The sequence below is a fragment of the Hesperophylax consimilis genome, chromosome 21, assembly GCF_061612785.1.
Source record: "Hesperophylax consimilis isolate HC1 chromosome 21, BYU_Hcon_1.0, whole genome shotgun sequence".
Taxonomy (NCBI): domain Eukaryota; kingdom Metazoa; phylum Arthropoda; class Insecta; order Trichoptera; family Limnephilidae; genus Hesperophylax; species Hesperophylax consimilis.
In genome coordinates, this window is record NC_142856.1 from 14,992,351 (window position 1) to 15,011,631 (window position 19,281).

Consider the following 19,281-nt stretch of genomic DNA (forward strand, 5'->3'; position numbering starts at 1 on the left):
ACGTATTTTATTAAATTTATACTTAGTAGACCCGGGAAAAATCATGGATATGATGAAGAGTCTAATGAGTTCTGGACATTTTTGAAAATGGTAATTAAAATGATAAAATTATATTCAGGTCTACTTTATCGCATGTCTGAATTCTCCAAACAAACACTCCCAATTTTGAAAATGACTCTTAAATTCAAAGTAAAAGTTCTAGAATTCATTCAATCGAAGTTACAGACAGACGCAGTCACAAGTGATATTAGTATTTATAATTCTTTTGAAACAAAAATTGAACTATCAATTTCCTTTGAAAACGAATAGAATTGAGTTTGAACCTTTTGATACTAAACTTTAAAAATATATTTAAGCAACATAAAAAACGATATTCATTCAAAATTCAAACTCTCACTTTCAAGCTTCGCCGCTAGGTGGTGTAGAGATAATAAAAAAAGTCTTCATGACCGCAGCTCCGACTCCCAGCCAAATAGATACTACATTCGTCAGTCGTATACGGTTTTCTGTTAAAGCTGGCCGTGTCGATACGCATGCGCCGCTTCGGTAGTAAAATACTTTCCTTTTGCTTGAAAAGTTAACTATATCATTGATATTTTTCTGGCCAGTAGAGCGTCTAATAAAAATTATATACTACTTCTGTAACTTGTTTAAAGTTAATAATAATTGTAATATCTTGTGTTCATTTATCTTTGCTATAATTTTACTTTTGTTTGATGTGTTTTATAATTGTTTATTAATAATAAGTGTTTGAAAGTAAGCATCGTGCATTTTGCAAAAAGTATTAATTGAAAGTGCTACTGCTGGATCGTTTTAACAGGTGAATATTGCTTTTAATTGGTTTTGATGTGATAATTTCATTCAGGAATGCAAGAGGACTGATGAAAGTGGTCGGTTCTGATTTTTAAATAATGCTTGCGATCTTTTGTCTACGCTAACAATATAAATGTGTAAATATGTATAATTTATCAGAATAAAGGAATGTAATATAGAAGATTTCATCAAACATTGTATAGTATATTTAATTTATTAGTATTTTGAAAAAAAAATTCCACAATTGTCATAAAATGTATTTTTCCACAATTTTCATAAAATAACGGTTGTGTACGTATTTTAATGTTTCTTTCAATTAAAATTTTTGAGATACTTTTTTTTCTTAACAATATGCCTAACATTTTTCGTAGTCAGTATTTGACCCTAGAAAGATCACAATTTTTTTAATAAATTATTAATTTGAAATGATTTAGGTACCTACATTTATAAAGTTTTTAGGTGCGTTATGCTGAAAAAGGAGATGAACGGGGTGAAATCTAATTCGTGTTTAAGAGGAAACTACAAGCCAAAGTGTGTATATTTTTGGTATACCTTATATTGTAGGTAATAGGCATTAAAATCGCTTGACAAACGGAGTCTAGAAACGTTCGATTTCAAGCACAAAACTGATTTTTATTTATTTTGTAAATAATTTTATAAGAAAGCAAAAAAGTTAATCACGTGAAACTGTCACAGATAATCTTGGCTATAATACTGTATTTTTTTAAAGTTGTTTCCCTTATGCTTACATACATTTCTGGTGAAAAAATATTGTTTTAGTAGTTTACATTTATATTTTTTATTGAGTAATTTATTTTTTTATGTTTATTCCTCAGGCGAAACAATAGGAAAACCTTCAATTTATTTAAAGCATATTTTTTGGTATTCATAATGTACACCAATTCGTTATAAAGATTAATCAAAATAGTGATTTGGCATTAAGCTTCGCCTTTAGTTGTTTTGTTGGGTTTTTGAAGGAATTTCTTCAAATTCAAACATTTTACGTCAGAATTTTTATTTTTCTTCTGCGTTTATTATGTTTATATCACGTTTCGTTTATAAGGAAACCTATCTACAACATACTAATCTTTTTGATTATAAATGCTTTTATTATCATTTTAAACTTCTTGTGGCCTAACACTCCAGTTTGACATTTGTCCTGGCAATGAAAGGGTTTTTACGAAAAAGGTCGACGATTGAAATAAATTCATTGTTTGTAAAAATTATAAATAATTGTTCACTTATCAAGAATGAATTAAGTACCTTGATAGCAAAACGGTAGGGGATGAGTCAGACAGACAGCCAGGGCCGACGTTGAGCTAAACGGGACGTGGCGCGAGTAAAATTTTGGCGCCCTTTGTTAAAACCAGTAGACGCCCAAGTAGGTGATCACTGTAATCATTAATATTCGAATGGTTTGTATTTTTTTGTTGCGCCGCACAGTGGGCTGAAAATCGCCTTTCATAGACATAGAGACTTGAATTTTAAGGGTATTTTTTTTTGGCTAGAAATGGATTCTGCTGATCATTACTATGCTATAAAATTTCGTATGAAGCAATTGAGTGTACAAATGAAGGAGTTATCATTTTTTTAAGAAAAAATTGTATGGCACAGACATTAAAAATGAGGCTATCTCTGGAATCATAAGGTTGACCATTATATCCATACACACAGATATACTACTATTTATTTTTTATTTTTTTGACATACTTCGTATTGTGGCGCAACTTGCGATTTTTTTTTTAAATCCTCAAAGTTGAAAAAAAAAGTTGATGATTCATTTTAATGTTTTAAATGCTTTACATATGAGTATGCTTTGTCTAGTTTACAATATTTTATTAACTCTCTTTTATCTCTCTTCCTTCCTCCGTGGTTGGCACTGTTAAGTGTTAGGTTTTATCAGCGTCTCGGCGCCTTGCCAACTCGGGGCCGGAGCGGACTGCTCCAAATGCGCCTACATAGGGCCGGCCCTGCAGATAGCAGGAGGTAATTACTAAATAGATTAGTAAGTATGTAATTAGTTATTTCAAGTTCAAGCATGCTATTTAAATCATCTCAGGTATTTTTTCTTTAATGGTTTTTTCAATCACTTCCAGGTAACGTAATTTACTTTGTCTGAACGTGTATCTAATTTTAACAGTAGTTTTTAATTAACAATAATATTGTCTATTCCCTTTACAATAGAAAAGGGGAGAAATTCCAGTAATGACCGTAGCCGATCGTTCACCCTTAAAATAAGAAAAATATACTGAAATACTCAACTCATTTTAATCTTAACATGCTTTGTAATCCTTTTAAATAAAAATTTAAATGTTCGTTTGTTCAAAATCTTAAATCTCCGAAAGATCTATTCTTTGAAATTGTGAAACAACGTAGCATTCAACTACGCATATGTTTTATTTACCTATATTATATAGATGTCTCTCGTGACAGGTAAGAATATATATTTTTTTAAACAGCGCCATTTGTTGTACGTAAAAGCAACACGCACTATTGTTTCTCTATCTGCACAGACTACTGAGCCGCAGCAATGCGTGGCGGGGTACAGCTGGTAGCTAATAAAAATAACCAAAGAAAACCTTTTCTCAACAGCAGAAAACCGTTTACTTAAGCAACTAAAACACTAAAAACTCTGGCATTATGTAATTTGCATATTTTTTTCTGTGTCGAATTTCTAGGCCAAGGCGACTTTTAAAAGTTGAATACGTATTTTCAATCATTAGCTATGGAGTTTTGAAATTACAACATGCAAATAATAAGAATACGCCATTTTGTTTATACCGTTTTTTAAATTCTGAAATACATTTTCTAAACGAATTCATGATATAAAATTTTATCTGTTCCTGGTTTTTACCTGTACAATTATTGAGATTCTATTGTATTTTTTAGTCAATTTCAAAACAACTAATAATAATTGGATAAATTTCATTAAAGCTTGAGATTTTTCTTTAGCTAAGAACGGAATACTAGATTCTATTTTCTCTATTAACCTTTTTGCTCTTATCCAAGATAGGAATTTATGATAGAAATTATGGGCTATCTGGTATCGACTGCAGTTGATTTATCTGTATTTCTCTACGCATGACCATGCATGTAATAGGAATTTTCTAATAGAATAAAGATGGAACATACGCAATATTACCATAATTTCCAGAGATCACAAGGTGCAAGATAAACGAGTGTTCAAAATGGAATTATCTGTTAGAAATTTAAACATAGCGATTATTGGAACAAGCAACTCAACAGAAAATCAGGTATCTATTCTTTGAAGACGCAAAGTACAATTATTCTTTATGATTATATAGTATTTATTTATTTATTGCATCTCACTATACATAAAACACTTTAACACACATGAAAAGTGGATCTAAAAGTTTTCAAAAAAAGGTTATTTGTCTTCATAAATTCTACTATCATGTAGAATCACCTCCCGAAGTTACTACACTTTCACCCCGGACATCCTGTATATTAAATACAGAAGTACACATATTATCAAAAAAGAAATAGAAGGTATACTAGAGTGGGACAGTGTATCAGTTGCGGGAGAGAGGTGGGGGTGAGGGGAACGTGGGATAAGTGAAGTAATGGGGAACATACTTAAAATAGGGCATACAGTTAAATTTAATTGGTTATTAATGATTTAACATGATTAAATCTTTGAATCTACCGATTTTTTATGTCCAAAGTTCTAAATAGTTTAGTCTTAAATCCAACTTATTTTCTATGTTTTTGTAGAAAAAAAATCAAATAAGTCACCGGAGATGAAAATTTTCTTTCACGTTTTTTACTCCAAATAATGTCAGGAATCATTGGTTTAAATAAGTCAATTGCGTCCCCATACTCTGTATAATGGAATGACTGACTATCTCCCAGAAAATCGTGGAAAATTTCGAGTAAAATTTTGAATTTTATAATAATAATATTGATTTATAATTTAATTTCATTTGTTCATATAAATCAGATACTGATACTGCAGTGAAATTATAATTAAAAATAAAAGAATAATTTAGTAAACACCACTTTTATTTTTTATTCTTAATGCCGACCGGGTGATAACCGTAGCTTCTTCGGGGCAGAACAAACACATTTATCAAAAATACAGGGGTCAGTTTATTTCATAAAAACGGAATAGGGTTCAGACTGGATAACTTAGAGGCACTAGGATTACGGTAAGCCAAAAACACTCATTAGCAAAGTCATCAACAACCAAATCAACCTAAATAAATGTCCGATACTTATTCGGGTTGATTCCTTTTGACAAAAAGTAGTCTTTTCCCAATCCGCTATCTTCTACAGCCTCCTCCACTGGAGCTCAGACTAATTTTTTGCAACCCTGTGTGAAAGCTTAATATATTGGTAACAAATGGTTTGTACTTAGCTATTTTTTAATCTTAAATTTAATTCCAATTTGAGATGCGGAAACATTTGTGTTATTTGAACAGCGACAATTCGTATTTGAGAGACCCGGGAAGTTTTTCTTATTCACTATTTCAAATGTCCCATTTTTCATATAACGAAATATTTTTACCCCATAACGGTAACGCAATTTACAAAATTAAATTTAATAAAATACATTTTTTGACGCGTTAAGTTTGCCTGTCAAAACTTTTCATTGTTCGGGGGTAATCCGGTTTATATAAAAACGCTTACCTAGTAGTGAAAAGCGCGTTTAAAACGGCCTTTAATGGCTTCTGCAACTCCTTCTGCCAAGTGTGATTCTTAAAATTAATATAATTTCTAGGAAAAAAGGTTTATTTTGCAAATTCTGAACACATTTTTACGCTTGGATGTGACAAATGCCACATTTAATACAAAATAACTAAATCGTGCTTTTTTACTAATTTGTTGGTTACTCCCTTCCACATTTTCACAGCTTATACATTATGTCCCCGGAAACTCGTAACACCAGCGGAAATGGTAAATCTACATCAAATTTGACCGGTCAGTGGCTGAGTTGGCATTGCGTTTGGGTCCTACCCAGGCGTAGTGTGTTCGATTCCTCGGCTGGCTAAATCCTCCAACGCAACAACAACGTCGTTGTAGGATATTTCAAATATTGCCATGTTATTTGTAACCCGAGAGTGTTTGTATTTCTTTAAAAAAAAATTTACAAAATAATAAAAAATATCAAAAAAAAAGTTTTTTTTCGAACTGAGCATATCGTTTTTTTTTGCTTTTTCTTCGGCAACTAGAGGATTAAAAAACTTTTGGATCTCCTCATCGCATATTAAAAGACATTAAACAACTGATAAACACCTAACTAAAAGACAGATTTTTTTTAATTTTACCTAAAAAAATTCATCTTCGGGCTCGATTTATTAAGAAATTAAGCTCATATCAAATAAAGTTATAAACCAGATCAACTTCAAATGTGCAGTAGATTCATTAGTTTCCTATTGGTACTACGAGTTTCTGGACACCGTAGTATCCGTGTCATCATATTTATATCGTTAAAATTATATAATTGTTTTGTTTTTCATAGATTTTCAGATATAATGACTCCAGCTATAAGAGCCACAACTCGGTAAAACCTGACAAGTATTTAAATTTTGTATCCAAGAAAGGAAATTTTACGTAGGTTTCGTACGTTTCTGCCCACAACGTCAAATCCGTTTTTGTCTCCACCTGATAAAACTTAACCAATTGTTTACCAACAAATGTGCGCAGATTTTTTGACTTAAATAGTTCAATACATGAGTAGAAATTGTCTATAATTATTACATAATAGTTCAATACATGAGTTGGAATTGTCTATAATTAGTACCAAATAGTTCAATACATGGGTGTGAATTGTCTATAATTAGTACCGAATAGTTCAATACATGAGTAGGAATTGTCTATAATTAGTTTGCAAAATTATTATACCTAGTATTATATATACTATAATGGTTTAATATTCCCTGCTTTAATTATTTTTACAGCCTATTAAATAACTTACTAAAATACATAAAATATAAACAAAACATGAATTCCTTTGTAGCATCTTTCACCGTGGTCGAGGCGTAAGGTTCTCGAGTAGGAATCCAAAAGTCGCAGATTCAAATACCGTCGTTCGCAAGCAAATTTCATTTCATGAATTAGTTTTATTTCACAATTTTTTAATTTAAAAAATATATATAGTAAACTTTCGGCACGTTTCAGAGTGGAAGATTTCAGTTTCGTCCTTGTGTGAGACCACCATTCAGAATTAATACGTCGTTGGAAATGGCTTTAGCCGTGTTTGGTGACCAGATCTGAATAACCAGGTACTCCCCCACCTTCCCTTTCCACATCTCTTTTCCATCCCCACCACCTGCAGCCTCACAATATACCGCAACTGAGGATGCCATAGTATTACTGGCTCCAGCCGGTTGGAAGCAGTTGGGACTCTTGTGCGGTATTCACATAAAAAGTATAAGCCGGATTTATTATAGTTCATAAAAATTAAACTGGCTTCCGGAACGTGTATCCCTTCTCTATGACATCAAATCACCAACCATCTGAAAGTAAAATTTCACCATCTCTCCAAACATGGTCTCATATAAATATTTATAATTGCATCTAATAATTTTCAATCATAATTTCACTTACCTGTAAAGAGTGACACTTTTAAACAGTTTGAAGTGGCCTTTTTTCTTTTCAAAATTATCAACAACCATCTAGAATTTTACCTTTTTCCAAACTTATAAATCAACCATCTGGAATCTGCCGTAATCAAAAGTCAATAAAAAAAATCAATCAAAGTCTTTAAAAACCCGAAACTTTCCATATTCCTTTTCAAAGTATCAACTTAACCTTCTCTTGTGTGAACGTACCGATTATTATTTTCTTTACTTCCATTTTAGTAGCAAGTGGACATATTTAGCGATAACCCCAGAACTTCACAAAAATTCGCAAATCTCTTCTTTTCAATTAACTTACTTCCCAAACTTGTCTTTTGTTTTTGTCGTTGTTGTTGTTATTGTTTTACATACTGACAGCCTTGCTAATAAACATGATGATTTTTTTATACAATTGATAAACAACCGTGTATGTAAAATTCTTACTAATATACTGGCGTTTAACGACCATAAAATAGTTCATGGAAAGATATTTACATTGTTTATGCAGCCAAACAAAAAATTGTATTTGTTGTATAAACTTGAATTTTCTCATCGAAAATTTCCAGTGTATTTTAGATGTGCTATATATATATATTTCTTCTTTTTGAAGATGGCGTAAAAATACCATTTAAAAAACTAGATAAAATTACCTTTTAGAATATACCTATTTTCAAACATGAAAAAAGTTGAAAAAAGTTGAAAAAAACCACATATATTTTTACTCCAATCGTAGAAAATTTTTATAAAATATGAAATTTAGAAAATACATCCATTTTATTAACGTAATCTGCAAGACAACTGTCATTTCTTTTTTTATATTGTTTATACAATAAAACATACTATTATAATTCCCAGTGAGCAGCCAAAAAAATTGACATTTTAGAATATCATGTGTCAGTCTACCAAAATGCGACGTTGTCAGCTCTTTCGCAGCCCAGTTAAAGACATTTTTAACAGTAAGAATTCAAAATTGTCCTTGTATACTCTTTATTAAATGCGTAACTAAAACACCGTTTAACGGTTGGGAAGTGTTTTTTTTGATTAGTAAGGCTGATTGTTTGATTCGTAAATATTTTTGTACAGCGTTATTTGTAGGTTGGTATTTATCATTTGTTCTTTCTTTAGTTTTTTGTAAGTAACCCTCTGTCTTTTGTGTACCTAAATTATAAATAATTTAAAACTGGATGATACCAACTCTCAGTTTAGTCGTATTGTAAAACTAACATTCAGAATCAAATGTTGCTTGATATGGCAATAGCTGTGTATAGTTATAATTAATAAATCGACTGATTAATGTAATTATACTAGATCTGAATTGCCAGGTACTTCCTAACCTACTTCTCCACATCTCCGTATTTCGAATGGTAATCTTCTACCCCGACAATACTGGGAGAATCTTCCACTGTATTTTAATACATAAGTTTTAATTTAATCAAATGTTGAGTTTAATTGATTTATGTTAGATAAGATAAGGGTATTTTATATGTGTGAGGTTAGGTTAGTTTACTTTTTCTGGAAGTTACCTAGCAATTATACCGATTTAATGAAATTACCTAAACTATCCTAATTATCAGAGCGAAGAAATGTTAGACGGCACTATAAATAAAACTGGACTCCTAGCTCCATTTCATGTTGTTGCTTCTCGCACTATTTTTTTCTACAATTGTTGTGCAATGAACTCAATTATTAATTCTTTATTAAATGTTGGCATACTCCATCAGTTCCTGATTCGTACATTAGCATTATTGTTACCTATTTGCTGGGACAGCTTCCCATGGAAATGTCGTGCAGTTCAGTGCTAGGTGTGGCAACACCGTGTAACAATACATTGTATTTAGTGTTACCATGACAGACGTAATGACATTATGATTAATGAAAACGGTACCTGCCTCTCCGCGTTTCACTTTTTGATATGAAAATTACTAAAAAATATGTTATTTTTTTAATATTAGGCAAGAGACATAATGTGTATCCCTTACAGGGACAGTAGCTACGGCAAAATCTTCCATGAAAAGAATTTTTAAATAAAACTTCTAAAAGCAGTGACGTTACAACAAAACCTTGGAGTTACCATAACACAAGACTTGAAAAGGGAACCGCCTATCACTGAGATTGTCAAAAGAGCAACATATTTAATCAGGAAATCTTTCCTTTAACTAAAACCGGACTTTATGTTAAAAATATATAAAACATATGTGTGACCTCTCCTGGAATATACTTTCAAAATATGGAGTCTATATTTTGCGAAAGATATAGATTTAATAGAGAGAGTACAGAGACGATTGGCAAAAATACCAAGATCTTTGAAAAACCGGCAAAATGAAGATAGACTCAAGGAACTAAGATTACCAACGTTAAAAGAAAGAATGGAAAGGGACGACTTAATTGAGACTTGCCCTGGCATCCGAGAAATCTTCACCGCCAACAAAAGTATAAATCTCCGTAGACATCTTTTGCATCCAATCCTAGAAAATAGAGTAGAGGATGCATGGAACAAACCTCCACAACATGTCATTGATTCTACGAATTAATACCAATTTAAAATTCGACTGGATTCTTATTGAAGCGAAGAAAGCATTAACTTATTTTTAATTTAAAATAACTCAATTACTGTTAAACTTATTGTGATCATGATCAGATGGCAGAATGCTGCCTGCTCATTAAATAATAATATTTTATGAACATGATGGAAATTAAACCCACCTTATGGTATATCTATTCATCGTTAGTCATTAGTGATGAATAACGAATAAGCTAAAGAAACGGTGTTACGAAATAAGAAGTAGCAGTATGTAGTTCTTATCTTAACATTTCCGAACAGCAGACAAACGTTTGTTGCGTTTTTCATTCATGAATATAAAATCGTTAGGGAACGTGAGAATTGTTTGAAAAAATTACAAATGACAATACGATTCCTTGAACAATGTAACAGTTTAGTCGTGGAAATGTAGAGATAGACATAATTTAATGATTCTAGACGGATTAATCATAAATCATAACGTAAATGACGGATTCCGTGGTATAATTTTAAAGTCAATGGCTCTGGGCGCAGAGGAGACTGTATCGAAACCTGACGGAGTAAAATAAAATTATTTAATCTTTGATTATCAGAGTAGGACATACATTTGAAAGGCAATTTAGTGATTAGATCTGAATCGCTACATATTTCCTAACCCTCTACATATTTCCACTTCCCTTTTTTTCGTTCAATGTATTGACTTTTTTTTTCTTTGCATAGAATAATAATTTGAAAATCTTTCGTTCTTAAAATATTGATAGCGAATTTCAATTGGCTCAAAAGCTTTTCGTACGTAAAACGTAAAATGTGACTTCTAACTCTCCATAACTCATGGTAGAAAGGACATTGTCAGCAAAAAATATATACAACCTAAATTTCAGAAAAAAATTCAGAAATAGGTGTACAAATTGAATGAATCAGAGATAACCGTTCAAGAGCTTTTAGTGCTTTAGTGAATAGATTTCTGCTTTATAGTGAACGGTAATAAGTATTGGGTAATATAGTTATGCAAAGTAATTATTTCAACTACGATCGTCTCTACATAAGAAACACCGTAGAAGGATGTGTCTAGTAATCCATTTTAATAAAACGTATCATTTTTTTGATTGATTAGATATTATAATTCCTTTTTTTTATACTGCCCACTTTCAAAATAACAGACAATCTCTTAGCAGAAACCTCGACCTTTGAACAATGCGTGGGTTTAACACTGTGAGAACTGCGTTCAAGTAACAATATTACGAAAAGATTTCAAAATTCTAATTACCTTTTTAAGGCTCAGAACAATACTGACTGTACCACATCATTTCCTCATAATTGTGGAGCGTAATGATCGTATGTTCGCTCTCCTAAAATTAAGTAGGACTTGAGTTACATCCCTGTGGAGCACCACTATAAATTATTAACAAACCACAACATAAGATATATCATAACTTATTTTTGTATTTGTATTGAAATTTTTTCATATCAGAGGATCTTGATTAGTTGTATTTTCTTCAAATTAAGAAGGACTTGTTTGACGTCCCTGTGGAAGAACACTACAAATCATAAACAAACCATAACACAAGACATCTTTTAACTTATATTTGTAATTCTATTGACATTTCCTCGTAACAGAGGATCGTGATCATCAGGTGTATTATCTTAAAATTAATTATAATTATACCTCAATATAGACAGATAAAGCTATCTTTCTTATTTATGTGACTTAAGTTATATTTTGTAATTTATTACCTTTCTGATTAATTTCATATTGACTAATTTAACTAGTAACGTCATTGATATCTCCTCATAACGGAGATTGTCATTACTTATTTGAATGTTGAAAAGGACTCGTTTAGCATCCATATACATGTAAATTTAGTTCTTACTATTGTGACTATCACTTGGGTTTTTAGATTACTAGACTACAATAATATTATACTTATTTAATTCATATGGCAACATTTTTTAAAAAACAGAAAGAAATGCAAAGTAAAATAGAAAGATGTCTGTTATGCATCATCCATTGCTACATCTGTAAGGGAATAGACAATCGTCAATGAAGGATTTATGATTTAAGAATAGAAAAAAAGGTGACACGGCTTGAGACCTTACTCTTATCAATGCCAAGTTTCTGATTATCTGCATGAACTATTTACATTTTCAATGCATATACCACGCTGTTTGTTTAAATTCCTATATGAACATCGCTCAAATCATGCGCAAGGTTTTATAAAAATCTTGTAGCATATTGTTTGTTGGACCAAATCCCAACCTTGATATTCAAAATGTTGACACAAACCGAAACAAACTTTAATTAATCGTTTTTTTTACTGATCAAACTGCGTCAATTTGTTATGCAAACTGGACAACTTACTCAAGCTTTTTTATGACAACGAATTAGATTGTTCAAATAATTATTCAGTGTTAAGTATAGGAAATACCCAGTCTTTTGCCGATAAACACTCGAATTTGATTGACATTGATACTTGAAAACTATAACTGTAGCGAATGTATTTGTGCCTAGGTTTTCTCCAATCGTTGGACTTTCTTGCAAATTTATGATTATTTGTCAGAAGATCAAACAATGATTGTAAAATGTTGCTTTTTATTATATTCAAATTCATCTTCTTCATAAGCTTTCTGGCATTCAGCTTTGTGCATCTCAAATGTCTCCAGTTTTGTGATCTTTGGTAGCTCTCACCCATGCGAAGTTGGCAATTCTCTTTAGATCATCAATTCATCCCATGATGTGTTTTTCCTCTGTTTCTATTGTAAGTTGTGTAAATCGTGAACTAATTGAAAGGAGCCAATAAAACGTTCTTGAAACACTAACTTGAACCCATATTTTACCGCATTTTCGAAAAAAAGTGTTATTTATGATTTTATTTGAGAATGTACGTTCTTTCGTGATAAATAATATGGCCTTCAGCCTTAAACACTTGCAGACCACTGATCTAGATAGTATCTATGCCGGATTTAAAAGGTTGAACTTTTCATTTCGAATAGGATATTGACTTAAAACGTAACAAATTATTATTATTACGACTCTATCTTAATAAATAAACCCATTTTTTGTTTTACTTTTTGCACGTATCTAACATAAGAAAGAGTCAATATGCTAGCATTAAATCACTTGTTTTATACTGAAAAATATCTGCGTAGTATTTATTCATGGGCATCCAAATTAATAGACTTGGCCTATCATAAAATCTGGGTATCATTTCGACGAGCTGGAGGCAAACCACTTGACTATATTTTTGGCACCAGGGGGGTTCGAGAATGCTTTGAATAAACTGTGACATCTGTCGCACATTGACTACCGAAGAGCGCACATTGAAATAACCAGACCATGCGAAGAAATGTAAAGTTCGCTAAAGTAAAGCAAAGGTTTGCAGCACTGTCCATTGTTGAACTTTTTTGGGCCGCATCTGAATGTTCCTTCTTAAACGAATCGCCTGGCGTAGCAACTCTAAAATTGAGTGAGGTGGGTAAATTATAACACATTTCTAAAGTGTAACGAAAAATTAAATTTTGGAATCAAGACCAAACTTTTGTTTACCCGATTTAGGGTTTGGTATCTAGTTTAGTTTTTTACGCAGCCAGCAATTTGCGCGCCATTGTAAAAATGGCTAATACTTTTCAAATTTTATTTTCGAGAACTGAATGGTGATATTACAGTGCGAATGGTGTTATTACAATGCCAAATAGTGTCAAATTCATTTATTGACGAATCGTGGGACAAAAGTGGGACGATCATTCCGCCTCCCGAGCTCTTCGCAACTTGGTTTGTTCCCCTTTCTCTAATTAGCTCGTCTATTAATTTGAATGTCTGTGGTGGCACTATCGTTAGAACATCTGATTTAATGAGCAAATTTTTTAAAACTTTTTGCAAAGTGCAGAAATTATCAAGTGCCTACCTGTGATCCTGTGAGATAGTTTTCAGTATCCCTCAGGTGAAATGAATGGAGCCTCTCGTTCATTGTATTCTTCTGATGTTCTCTCTTATCAGAGGTTATCTAACATCTGAACAATCTTTACCCTATATACTGCAGCACCAACAAGTAGACTGGTTTCAAAGGCCATTTATGGTCCAATAAAGGCCACCATTTAAAATCGAAGCTTTAAATGGCTTCAACTGTATTTAGAGATTTAATCTATATGTCCTGATTCTTCTCAGGCTTTCTCTTCCCATCTATTTCGTCTCCACACTCCAATCAGCCTCACAACATATCCTAATTGGGGATTTCATATTCCCACTTGCTCCGGGCAGTTGGGACTCTTGTTTAAAGTAGAGAAAGGGTACAATGTTCATAGTAGAATGAGGTAGAGAAAGGTTACAATCTAGAATTTAATTCTAGGTATTAAAAAAAGCATTTCCACTAATGATAAAGGGTTTATAAAATCATTCGCCGCCATATAAACAAAATAGTAAGACACATCTATTAACCCTCGAAGATTAATCTTATTTTTATACGTAAAAAAAACATTGGTAAATTTGACTAACAATGCTCAACCCTAATGTGTATGTAAAACAGCTGTATTTAAAGGATAAAAAATGAAAAACATGTATGTAATTAATATTAATTTTTACTTGTTAAAAATTAGCGGTGATTTAAATCTCGAGAAGATTAACAATTATAAAAGTTATTTTTCATGTTCAATATAACTAAGTTTCATTCTCTTATGAAAGGAAGAAATTATTATTCTTTGGTGTAATTGACACATTCATGTAGCTCTCTTCTCTACTTCGTAGACTGGACTAAAAGAGTATTGCATTTAGAAAATAACTATAATACTTACCCCATTAGGGTGGTCACTCAATTGGTGGTTCAAGTTAGCACGAAAAACTAACGCGATCGGTGCATACGTTAGCATACAATGATTGTAGTGTTAGTCGACACAACTGAGATAAGTCTTCTAGGGTTAAATCGGATACCAATTCAGACGACGACTTCTACGAATATTGCAAAACATGATAGCTTGGCAATAATTGTTATTGCACAATCAATACACCCGACTCTGTCGTTAAGGGGATAGAGGTTACAGACTATAAATCTGGCCACTAAAGATAACCGCACCTGTTTCAAGGAACGATTCAATATTGAATTTCAAGAGGCCTGCGTGATCCGACGATAAACAGATCATTTTGAGTGTTGAAATATGAATAGACATTATTTTACTACTTGTATCTCATAACAAGCGTTTCATGCCCAACCTATGACCTTCCCCACTTTCGAAAAGCTTCTGGGAAGGTCAACTGACTTCAGGTCAATCTAATATTATAATCATAGGTCAAGTAAAGAAAAAATTGTAGGTACGTTGGGAAAATGATCAATCCATGAATCAAGAACTTTTAAAGAATAATCCTTAATAAAACATAGATACCGAACCGAAGTAATGCATGCTGTCATAAATTAATGCATGAGTATATAAAATATCGGAAGCATCTCCTGTCCTCATCCTATATTCCTCTTCCTCTCCACTTTACCTACACCGCATTCCCAATTTCTACCGACTTATAACATACTTCCATTGAACGTTTTAAGATATAGACTCTTTAAAAAGGTATATGTTTTTTTTAAAGAAAATCTCTGGGTTGAAAACGTAATCATACAGGGTGTTCGAAGGTAAAATGCACTAACTTCGGGAGGTGATTGTACGTGATAGTACAAGTCAAAATGAAAATTGACTTTTTTACTAAATTCCAACTTTTAGTGGTACTTTTCAGGAAAAAACGTAAAATGCGTCCGCCGTGTGGGTCTTGCATTATTATTGTGCTGTTGCTAACTCTAACGTCTATATTACCACGCTTCGTGTCAATAATTTTGTTTTTCGCAAAGGATCTGATAATTTAATGTTTCTATCCGTGTTTATCTTTAAAAACTTTATTTTTTTATACAAACTTGTTAATGTAGTGTGCATTTAAAGACTTACTTGAAATAACATTAAATTTAAGGCGTGCTTTCTTCAAAGACATAATTTTAACATTGTGTTTATTTGTGAGTAATTTTAATTACTGTTACAATATCTGGCTACACCCACGAAGAATGGGCAGACATTCATTAGGTTTACGGACTACACGATGTAAATTGCACATGGAAAGTGGACATTTTGATAATTTGTTTAACTAGTCAAAATCAATGACATTAGTAAGTGATTAATAGTTAAGTAATTTTATCGTTCAAAGTGTTACTACATTTTGTTAAGTTAAGTACAGTTCTCTTGTGAATTTGGTTTAAAACATACGAATTGTAGTATAATTGTAGACGTCAAACACTCAGCGTAATGTTATAGTTTACTTGCGTTTCAATGGATACGGGCTTTCTTTACAACGTTGCCACCTCGTTCTCGGGAATTTCACAGCAAATTTAAACACATTTAGTATTTTAGTAGGTATGTCTATTTGTATGAAAAAAAAGATGGAATTTGGGAAAAAATGATTTGTTTTTTTTTTACTTAAGTTAGTGCACTTTACCCCCTGACCCTGTATATAGAGTGCCTTTGGGGTGATTTATCACAAATACGGCGCTATACAAGCTATCCTAAAATGATTATTACAATTACTATATGAAATTTCCTCGGTAGAAAAAATCTCTAAATATGCTCCGAAAACTATACAAAAACATACCTGGATTTGTTATTTAACATTGTTCATATTGTATGAAAAAATTCACAATCCTCTTCTACTTCTACTTTTCTTCTACTTTTTAAACGCTTATAAAGGAGATTTAAGGCACATTATCACAAGATTTGTTTTGGCTTAACCTTATTTAACCTCACAATAAATATATCTTTGTATTACAAAATCTGTTGGTTTCTTACAAGCAATTAAATAAAAAAAATTACATTCCAAAAATAAGCAAATATATGAATCAACGGCAAAATATTTCATCGTAAGCACTTTATTTATTTTCTAATTAAGAATTTCAAAACTGTTTTAGAATATTTATTATTTCTTGTTGTCTTAAAGTATCGTGAATAGGTACCTCCTTTTTTAAAAACTACATAGGTAGCTCTTGATAATGGTGTTCTGATATTATAACGGTTGCATTAAGCAGAATAAAAACAGAACAAAAAGGCCCTCCAGACAGCATCCCCAAAAATGATAGGGAAAATTACTTTTCTCAGTGCCTCATGTGTGGAGTTAATGTTAAAAAAACGATGCCCCGAACTTTTTTACTCCCATAATTTGATTTTTTTTTAGTTGTTCGCTTTTGAACCAGTATTATTTTCACATAGGTGTATTCGTTAGATACCTGTATTTTTTTATTGTTTCAGCTTCCAAATAAAACCATGACAACTCAATTAATATAAAGGTAGGTCCACAAATAAAACATAACAAGTTATTATTAAGCAATCATATCAGTGCAGCTATTGCTATCGTGAGTGCGACATTTCCGGCTGTCTAATCTGGGCTTAACATAATATCCTGTTTGGTACGGTTAACCATTCAATTGGTACATTTTATCCGGTAAATTGGTATTAATTTGTTCAAACAGACAATACGTCGTGTCTGCACCGAATTAAATGCCCGATTAAGACTGGTGTCCAAATGTTTGACAAAATGCTGTATACCTTTGTATAATGTAATGCATATAATATGGCATTGTATGCTTTTGTATAAAAAATTTATATATAAAATTAAAAAATATTTAACATTTAAACTTTTTAGATTTTTTATTGTCACATGATCAAGTTAGTGCCATCTAACAACGCTAGTTTATAACTGGCGGCGATTTTCAATATTTTTTATATTAAACACAAACATTCCACGATTACGAATACCCTGACAAGCGGAAAATGTTGCTTGTGTCGTGATGTAGGACCATAGAATAAAGAAGAGGAAAAGACAAGAAAGTGTCTTCTGACTTAGTACCTTTTGGTTCCCGACCATTTAGCACGCAGTCTATCTCTAATACTTGCATGAAATTGTATGTCGCAATCCCATTAGATTTTTAATTTAATTTCTTTATCATGATGAAACACAGTTTTATATGGAAACATAGGCCCAAATTGGGCTTATATTTGGATCCCAAAACACACACCCACAAGACACTTCTTGTGTTTTTCTTTATTTTATGCGGAGGACTTAGCCAGCCGAGGAATCGCCAGCCACTGACCGATCATTGATCACCGATTGTTACTCGTTGTTACTGCCGATTTGTGAGTTGTTTTACCACAAGCATATTAAATAAACAGAGTAATCAAACTGTTTTAACAGAACTTTACTTAGGACAGAACTGACTTCGTAATTTGGCGGTCACGCTCCCAGGTCTGTACTCTAGTCTGCTTTGAGAACGTGTCAACGCCTTTAAAAGGTTTAGTTAGTTGTTATCATGCCTGGGACTGTGAGAACCATCAATTTCTATTATTTATGTAGAAGGAATCAAGGAAGCGGAATGAGAAAAAATAATGTGTGGAGAATCTGACAATACGAACGTTGTGTCAATAAAACTATTTAAATCCATTATTTATTCATTTTTGATTGGTGACATTATTTCACTCCGTTAATTATCTGTATTATATTTATCCATTGATTCGACTAATCGCTTTGGCAATCGAATAACTTATGTTTTCATCTACTGGAATCGAAATGTTTCGGTTGGAATTGATTAAGTAGTTTTTACTTACTCAAGTCATTTAGTGAATTTTAATGGATTACTTTTTTTTATCAAAATTTACGAAGGAATTTAAATCGATTAGGTATATACAATAACCAAGACATTTTGACACTTGAAATAACCGATAATTTCCAACCATTTTTTTCCATCACAACTACATAGTTATTTGCCGTCAAAAGAATACAAAATCAACAAAAAATGTCTTGAATAAATATAGAATATTTATGAATGAATATCGGTTAATTATATTGTATAAATGTTGACTGGAAGTTTTAGAAAATTTTTGATTATGATAACCTCAAAGACTCTGCGGTTACGACAATCGTTATCTAGAGATAGGTTTTATGTAAGTTATACTTATACATATGTACACACAATACAAACAATTGTATACAGATAAAAGAATTTGTATTTAAATTGATAGGACTCACCTCTTAAGTGGATTAATTGTTGCTGTTCCCAAAGCACTTATTTTTGGCGGTCAAATTAGTACATTAATTAATTTGACAGTGATGTATGAGTTGCAAGCAGTTAGGTCGGGACAACTATGTTGATGTTTGGGAGTGTTCAAACATTACTAACAGACGTATTGAGACCACATCACTGTTGTTTTTTATTGTCTTGGGTCTTAGGCAATAGTGATCCATTGGCATACTTAGCTAATGTAGAAGATGCATAAAAATAATAATACATTACTGGACTATAGTATCGTCTAAAAGAGATGTTCTGAACTCCTAAGACCTCAGCCATATTCTGTCAGACG

At 32.0% G+C, this 19,281-nt stretch overlaps 1 protein-coding gene across 2 annotated transcripts in view; it reads left to right on the forward strand.

Annotated features, from left to right (window-relative positions):
- The first annotated feature begins 504 nt into the window (after window positions 1-504).
- The window catches only part of LOC149413652 (alpha-N-acetylgalactosaminidase), a 135,952-nt gene continuing 117,175 nt past the window's right edge, over window positions 505-19,281 (forward strand). For both annotated transcript variants that reach the window (XM_089644819.1, XM_089644820.1), the window contains exon 1: window positions 505-820. The gene's annotated coding sequence lies outside the window, so the exon portion shown is untranslated. The remainder of the gene's footprint in view (window positions 821-19,281) is intronic.